A 7,635-nucleotide genomic window follows, 5' to 3' on the forward strand; every position below is an offset into this window, starting at 1 on the left:
TTCTACTGCTGCCCCGACATTCATACGAAAATGTACCTTTCAAAGAGAGCGTTTGTAGCTGTGGAATGACAGTGGCAGCTGTTTCCCCTCGCTCATTACTGCCGCCCTTGGTAGTGTAGGGGCTGGTATTCTCATCTTACACGCGGTAGTTGAGTGTGCAATTCTCTATTGTGGAAAAGCGGAGTGTTTTGGAGCAGAAAGATGTGAAGTTCGGATGCTTCTGGAGTTCTTGTTGAAAAGTTCTGTGACGCGAGGAAGATGATTTGCAGACTTTTCCTCGCCTGTCTGGGTGACATTCTCAGCGCTGCAGAGGTTCCTGTGAAGCGCTGCTCTCATGTTTTGGTACAAAAACATTTGGTTTCATTCCCGCTGCTTCCGTTTGTTGGGATTGCAGATTGGGTCCAACGGATGGAATCCGTGGATGAGTGCCCTGCTTCCAGGAATTGTCTGGCTGTCTTCTGCTTGCCCTGTCCTATTATTGTTGTGCTATTCTAGTCGAATGTGTGGCCCTTGCCGTTTGTACGTATTGCTACTAGGGACTGCTGGACTGACGCCCACACAAATTCTTTGCCAATAACCAATATCCACACATCTTCATTCGCAGATGCATGGCACAAAATTCGCAACGAGGATATGCTTTGAGGTAATTTTTAAATCATGCTTCCCTGTATTAAAACCAAATTCTGGAAAACAATATCCAGACTCCTCCGAACACTCGGACTTATGACAGCACAGAAACCGAGAGCCTCACTCAGACAACAACTCACGAGAAAACAAGGCCCAATCCGCATCATGTGCAGGTCAAACGTGGTTGACGAGATTCCAAGCTGGGACTGCACGAAACACGACATAGGAGGAAGAGGCTGACAACTAGAGAGCTGCATTCATAATTTCATCTGGACTGTAAACGCCTCGGACAGCTGTTCCTTGCAGTTATGCGCAGAATATTGAATGTCTCTGATCCCAGGGCTTGGAACTCGGATGATATGACCGTCTGCAACACTGGTTACTTCCTTGTGTGAGGTAACTCCTGATGGAACATACGTAACACTCTATTGCTCATTGAGAAATATATCCAAAATAGGAGCTCATAGCAACATTTCTGTTGTCTTTCTGGTGCTGTCCCTGACATGCCCTGTGGCACTGCACTTATTCTGTGTATCCTGAGGGTTCGGCACATGCTTCCACGATCATATTATGGGCAGTAATCTGCATTTTCACTTCAATAATGGGTGTGTGAACCGGAGGCCCACCATTCTCGATGCTATTTTTCTCTTCTTATGCGCAACTGCAATACATTAAAGGATCAATTGATATTGTAAAATGATATAAAGAGGCCTGTGAAATATCGAAGTTTTAATGACATTTACGCAATGGTTAGAGATTACCTTGATTCAGGAAATAAGGATGTAAAGTCTGTTTGGCTGGAGTTGAGGAACAGTGAGGAATGAACTCACAAGCATGTGTAGTTTATAAGCCCAATCGCAGTAACCACAAAGCGAAATAAATCGTACAAGGAAAAAATATTGTGTGTGAGTGACAAAAATGGCAATAGTCATGCGTGATCTTAACTTCCCATCTAAAACTCTCGGTTCCATTGTAAAAATGTTTGGAGAACCATAATCAAAAACATCCCACATGTCCCATAAAACATTACGAGGGATATCTTGGTAATTGATTACTCTACTGGTGACTTAATTTTCCTATTTTCTTGGAAACCATCTCTTTAATTGTGAGCATCAGAAAAGGCTTTCTTTTGCCACCAAGAAATAAATATGTTCGTTTCATGTATAAGAACACAGAGACTCCTCTGCACTGCACATCTTTTGAGTTTCTATCGATTTTAATAGTAGCGTGTCTTTTGATTCTTCCCAACAAAGTATATGACCTCGCATCCCCTACATGAAACTGCATCTGCCAAGAATACTCCAATTGTTGGCGGGAATCCTGAGGAACAGAATGTACATGTATTTGGAAAGACAAGGACTGATTCGGGACAGTTAACATGGCTTTGTGCGTGGGAAATCATGTCTCACAAACTTGATTGAGTTTTTTGAGGAAGTAACAAAGAAGATTGATGAGGGCAGAGCAGTAAATGTGATCTATATGGACTTCAGTAAGGCGATCAACAATGTTCCCCATGGGAGACTGATTGGCAAGGTTAGATCTCATGTAACAGCAGTGGACCTAACACCGACCCTTGTGGTACGCCGCCAGTACATGGACACCAAGAAGAACATGTTCCATTAACTACAACACTGTTTTCTATTGGCAAGCCAATTACTGATCAAAGCTGCAATCTCTCCCACAATTCCATTCCACCACATTTTGTATAATAGCCTATTGTGGGGAACCTTATCGAACAACGTTCTGAAACACATATACACCACATAAATCGGTTTACTGTAATCTCCCTGTTTGGTCACTTTGTCAAAAAAGTCAATAAGATTCGTTAGGCAAGGCCGACCCATTACAAAACCGTGCTGACTGTCCCTGATCAGATTATTCTTTTCCAGATGGTCATAAATCCTATCCATAATAACCTTTTCCAACACGTTACCAACAACTGCAGTGAGACTCACTGGTCTGTAATTACCAGGGTTGTCTCTACGACACTTTTTGAACACGGGAACAACGTATGCTATGCTCCATTCCACAGGCACAATTCCTGTAGATAACGATGATTTGACGATCGATGCCAAAGGCTCATCAATCTCTTCCCTTGCTTCCCAGACTAGGACAGATCCCATCCAGCCCAGGGGACTTGTCTGTTATCACACTCTGCAGTATTTCTATCACCTAAACCTTCTGAACCTCAATCTCTAGTACTCTGAACGCAAGTATCTCAGTATCTTCCACGCCAACATTTTCATTTTCTATAGCAAACACTGTCGAAAAATATTTACTTAGCGCTTCCCCTATCTCCTCTGACTCCACACACAACTTCCCATTATTATCCTTGATTGTCCCAAATTTAACTCTCGTCATTCTTTTAATCCTGACATGCCTATGGAAAACCTTAGGGTTAACCCTGATCCTATCTGCCAACAACTTCACATGTCTCCTCCTGGCTCTTCTCAGCTCTCTGTGTAGAACTTTCCTGATATCGTTGGAACCCTCAAGCGCTCTAACTGAGTTTTCACATTTTGTCCTAACATAAGACTTCTTGTTCTTCTTGACCAGGGATTCCACTTCCTTAGTAAACCACGGCTCACGCGTTTTATATCTTCCTCCCTGCCTGACAGGTACATACTTATCTAGGACACACAGGAGCTTTTCCTTGAATAAGCTCCACATTTTAATGTGCTCACCCCCTGCAGTTTCCTACCCCATTCTACGCTTCCTAAATCTTACCTAATCTTCCTAAATCTTGGGACTTGTGCCTCACAACACACTTCACATTCAACGAACAGATATACGAACAAATCAACGGAACACACATGGGCTCACCGATCTCGGAACTCATAGCAGAAGCAGTAATGCAAAGGTTAGAGCAGTCTTACCGCAAATTCAACCCAAACACTGGTTCAGATACGTGGATGACACCTTTGTTATCATTAAAAACACGGAAATTGAGAAAACACACAGGATCATCAACTCCACACTCACAGGAATCCGATTCACCAGAGAGGAAGAAAAGGGCAATCAACTCCCATTCCTAGTCGTGATGGTACAGAGAACACCTAACGGAGAATTCACCACAAAGGTACACAGGAAAGCCACACACACAGACCAAGTCCTGAATTATGAGAGCAACCACCCCAACATACACAAACGAAGTTGCATCAAGACACTATTCAAAAGGGGCACAACACACTGCAGCACGCCAGAACTGCAAAAAGAGGAAGAGGAACACCTATACAAGGTATTCGCCGAAAACGGATATCCTCGCAATTTTATCAACAGATGCCTAAGGGATAGACCACGGAATGAGGACATGCCACAACCCAAAGGACTAGCCATACTACCACACATCAAGAACATCTCCGAACTGACAGCCAGACTACTGCGACCACTTGGGCTCTTAACAGCACACAAACCAACAGCCACACTCAGACAACAGCTTACCAGAACTAAGGACCCGATACCCAACATGAGCAAAACTAATGTAGTATATAAAATCCCATGCAAGGACTGCACAAAACACTATATAGGACTAACAGGAAGACAGCTAACGATCCGCATCCAGGAACATCAACTAGCCACGAAACGAAGCGACCAACTATGCGTAGTCGCCACACACACAGACGACAAGCAACATGAATTCGAGTGGGACAACACTACTATTATCGGGCAAGCCAAACAAAGAACAGCCAGGGAATTCCCAGAAGCATGGCACTCATCCACAAACTCCATCAACAAACACATGGACTTGGACCCAATATACCAGCCACTGCAGCGGAGAGCTGAAACTGACAACAGGAAGCGGAAAGGACAGGCCACTATAAATGCCGCAGGAAACACCACAGAAGCGCTTCAAAGGAGGCTACCAAGCACTGAGGATGCCACTTAGACAGGGGACGAAACGTTTCCAACAAAATCTTCCAGCTCGGCGAACAGAAACACATCATTGTCTTGAGTGTTCCAGAGTTTTTCATTGTTCCAGAGTCCAGATGAAGTTTGCATTCCTCACGTACGTGAGCGAGAATGATTTCAATGTCTCAGATCAGTTCCTGTCCCGAGAACATCAGAGTCAATGTCCCGTCCTCTACTCGGTCTGACAGTTCACATTTCTTCATTCTCCTCTGATTCCATTTCCCAAAGAGTTTCTCAAGATTTACAAAGCAGGAGCCTAAATTATATGGTTTGCTTCCTAAACATTTTTTCAACTGCCAACTGACAATATTTTCACAGTATCTCTTCACAATCCTCTGGCTTGCACCATGTCCAGGGATGAGAAGTCCCGTTTGGTGGAGAGATTCCCGAGGCTGATAAGTTTCACTTTGGAACAAAGATGGTTAAGTGGCGATTTCCTGCGGTTGTTTCTAATGATGGAGAGGGAGCGGTGGGGAATGAGCACTTTGACGAGCAGGAGGAAGTGTTGCCACTGACCCGAGTCAGAGAACAGTGGACAGGGATGAAAGGAATCTAATGAAAAGCAGCACTTCTGCTCAGGACGTTCAATAACAGCTGCAGAAACCCGATGTGTCGAGCAGTGTATCTGGAAAGAGAAACAGAGATAATGTTTTAAATATGGAACATTTCTGATGAAGAACTCGAGTTTTCCAAGTCTAATCAAATTACCGGCCTGGTTCACAAAATAGTTTTTCTGAACTTTGAGCGAAAATTTTACCAGCAGGAAAGCATTCACAACGTAGTCAGCAGGATTCGAACCTACGTGGGGAAACCCCAATGGATTTCTAAACCCTCGCCTTAACCACTCGGCCATGGCTACAGACAGCTCCGGTCGGTTGAGCATTGACTAAATCAGCCTGATCTCATTGAAAGCTGCCGTTGACTTGATGAGCTAAATGCTTCCATCTCCTTTCATACCTTTGCTGTCATTTGTAAGGTGCGAGACACCAATGTAAAAGAAGAAAAGCACAAAGGTAGGAAAAGATATTTGCAGCCAAACTGAGTCAAATTATTTATTGAAAGGAAAATCACACTTGACAATTTGCTAGATCTCTTTGCGAACATGACCAGCAGAGGTAAGCAAGGGAGCTATTGATCTGAGTATTCTTGGACCTGAAGGAAACAAAGGTTAGTGACATATTCATTTCTTTTTCTGGCGAACGAAATGTTCTTTCCTGATGGTTACAATGAAAGAGATGGTTCCCAATAAAAGACAAACATTAATTCGCATGTAGATCTATTTCAATGTGACACGTTTCATTTTCAGTCCCTAATTACCCCAGAGATGGAGGGGGTGAATTACTTTTCTTCACGCTTCAACGCCTCAGCGTGGAGGTACAGACATGAAACTGCTAGAGATGGAGTTCTTGCATTGGGAACCAGCGACACTGAAGGAACAATGTAAAAGTGAGGACTATAGATGCTGGAAACCTGACTTTAGATCAGAGTGATGCTGGAAAAGCACAGCAGGTCAGGCTGCATCCGAGTTGCAGGAAAGTCGACGTTTCTGTTGCCCGTCATGCTCCGCTGCACAAACAATTTTAGTTTTTGGCTCAGATTTCCAACACCTGCAGCTATTTGTTTTATGTTAACCTTCATAATGTTTTGGACAAAGCCAATGACCTGCCAGCATCGGAAAATCGGCAGAAGTACTGGTACACCGATATGTTTGCTGAACAATAGAACCATTCCATGAGCGGGAATACGATCCGGGCCACGGTGCTGAGAATACCGAATCCTCACAAGTAAATAACAAGACAAGGCGATAGATACTATAGTATTTGGTGTAAATAAGACACCCTGTCTGAACATTTTCGTTGCAGATTTTTTTCAAATTGTCTTCGAAGATTTACAAAGTGGGAAAAGGCCATTCCGCCCGTGTGCATTGTGGCTAATCAGAGAGTCATCTATTCTAGTCGCAGTTTCGAACTTTGGCCCAAAGTCTCGTGTGTTCTAATGTTTCCAGGTCAAATGTCAATGAGGTTATCCTATGTTCTTACATGGCACAATAATGGGACAGAAGTATAACGAATGGTAACTCTTTTGAGGAACTCATGCTCATTTTCACCCACAGAGGGAGACACACCAGAAGATACCGCCAAACTGACGGAGGTGTCCGTTGTGGAGAGCTGGAATTTGAAATGGACAATAGGACAAATGCAAGCTTTACATGCGGAAGCACAGAGGCGATGTCCCGAGAGAACTTTACAGGGGAGCGTCAACGTATACCACGGTTAAAGCAAAACATTCCCCATCGAGCCAGGTAGGACTCGAACCTACAATCTTCTGATCCGAAGTCAGACGCGTTATCCATTACGCCACTGGCCCAAGAGACAAGGCTGCACTTGGCAGAATGTCGATATGTAATGCCATGGACTTTCACGGAATCAGAATTAAAAAGGTGAACAAGCAGCGAAGAAAGTCACCAACATTGCTTCACTTCGAAGTTTCCAATTTGCGAAGCAGTGCCTTTCACTGGCAAAGGAGAAACATTTGTCCTCAGCTGCCTGCTTCAGGGTCGCCTCCTTCTCTGCTGGAAGTTTCCATCGTTTTATTCACAGTCACGACGCGATTTCATGATCCACTCCAGTGAAAAAGTGTCATGGTGTCGTCCAAACAAGACCCTGCAGATACTCAGCGAGAGACCTCCGGTCATTTCGAGCTCAGGATGTGGAATTAGACGAGATGCGTGACACCTTTTATTGGCGCCGCCACTTCACTGCAAATTAGCGGCTCAAAACGAGCCGTTGTTGCATCAACTTGATTTGTACCTTCCTGTCGTGCTTTTGCTAAACAACATCAGATAGATCCCATCCGGCCCAGCTGACTTATCTATTTTCACACTCTGCAGTATGTTGTGGTTCTGTTCGCCGAGCTGGAAGTTTTTGTTGCAAACGTTTCGTCCCCTGGCTAGGGGACATCATCAGTGCTTGGGAGCCTCCTGCGAAGCGCTTCTTTGATGTTTCCTTCGGTGTTTATAGTGGTCTGTCCCTGCCGCTTCCGGTTGTCAGTTTCAGCTGTCCGCTGTAGTGGTTGGTATATTGGGTCCAGGTCGATGTG

General features: G+C 44.3%; 1 non-coding gene across 1 annotated transcript; it reads right to left on the reverse strand.

The window, feature by feature from the left end:
* Positions 1–6,830: 6,830 nt before the first annotated feature.
* On the reverse strand, positions 6,831–6,903 carry trnar-ucg (transfer RNA arginine (anticodon UCG)). Its single transcript has one exon. It is a non-coding gene; the product is annotated as a tRNA-Arg (tRNA).
* Between the last annotated feature and the right edge of the window lie 732 nt (positions 6,904–7,635).

This window comes from Chiloscyllium plagiosum, unplaced genomic scaffold (genome assembly GCF_037043375.1).
Source record: "Chiloscyllium plagiosum isolate Xiang-an unplaced genomic scaffold, Cpla_swu_hap1 HiC_scaffold_13, whole genome shotgun sequence".
Classification (NCBI taxonomy): domain Eukaryota; kingdom Metazoa; phylum Chordata; class Chondrichthyes; order Orectolobiformes; family Hemiscylliidae; genus Chiloscyllium; species Chiloscyllium plagiosum.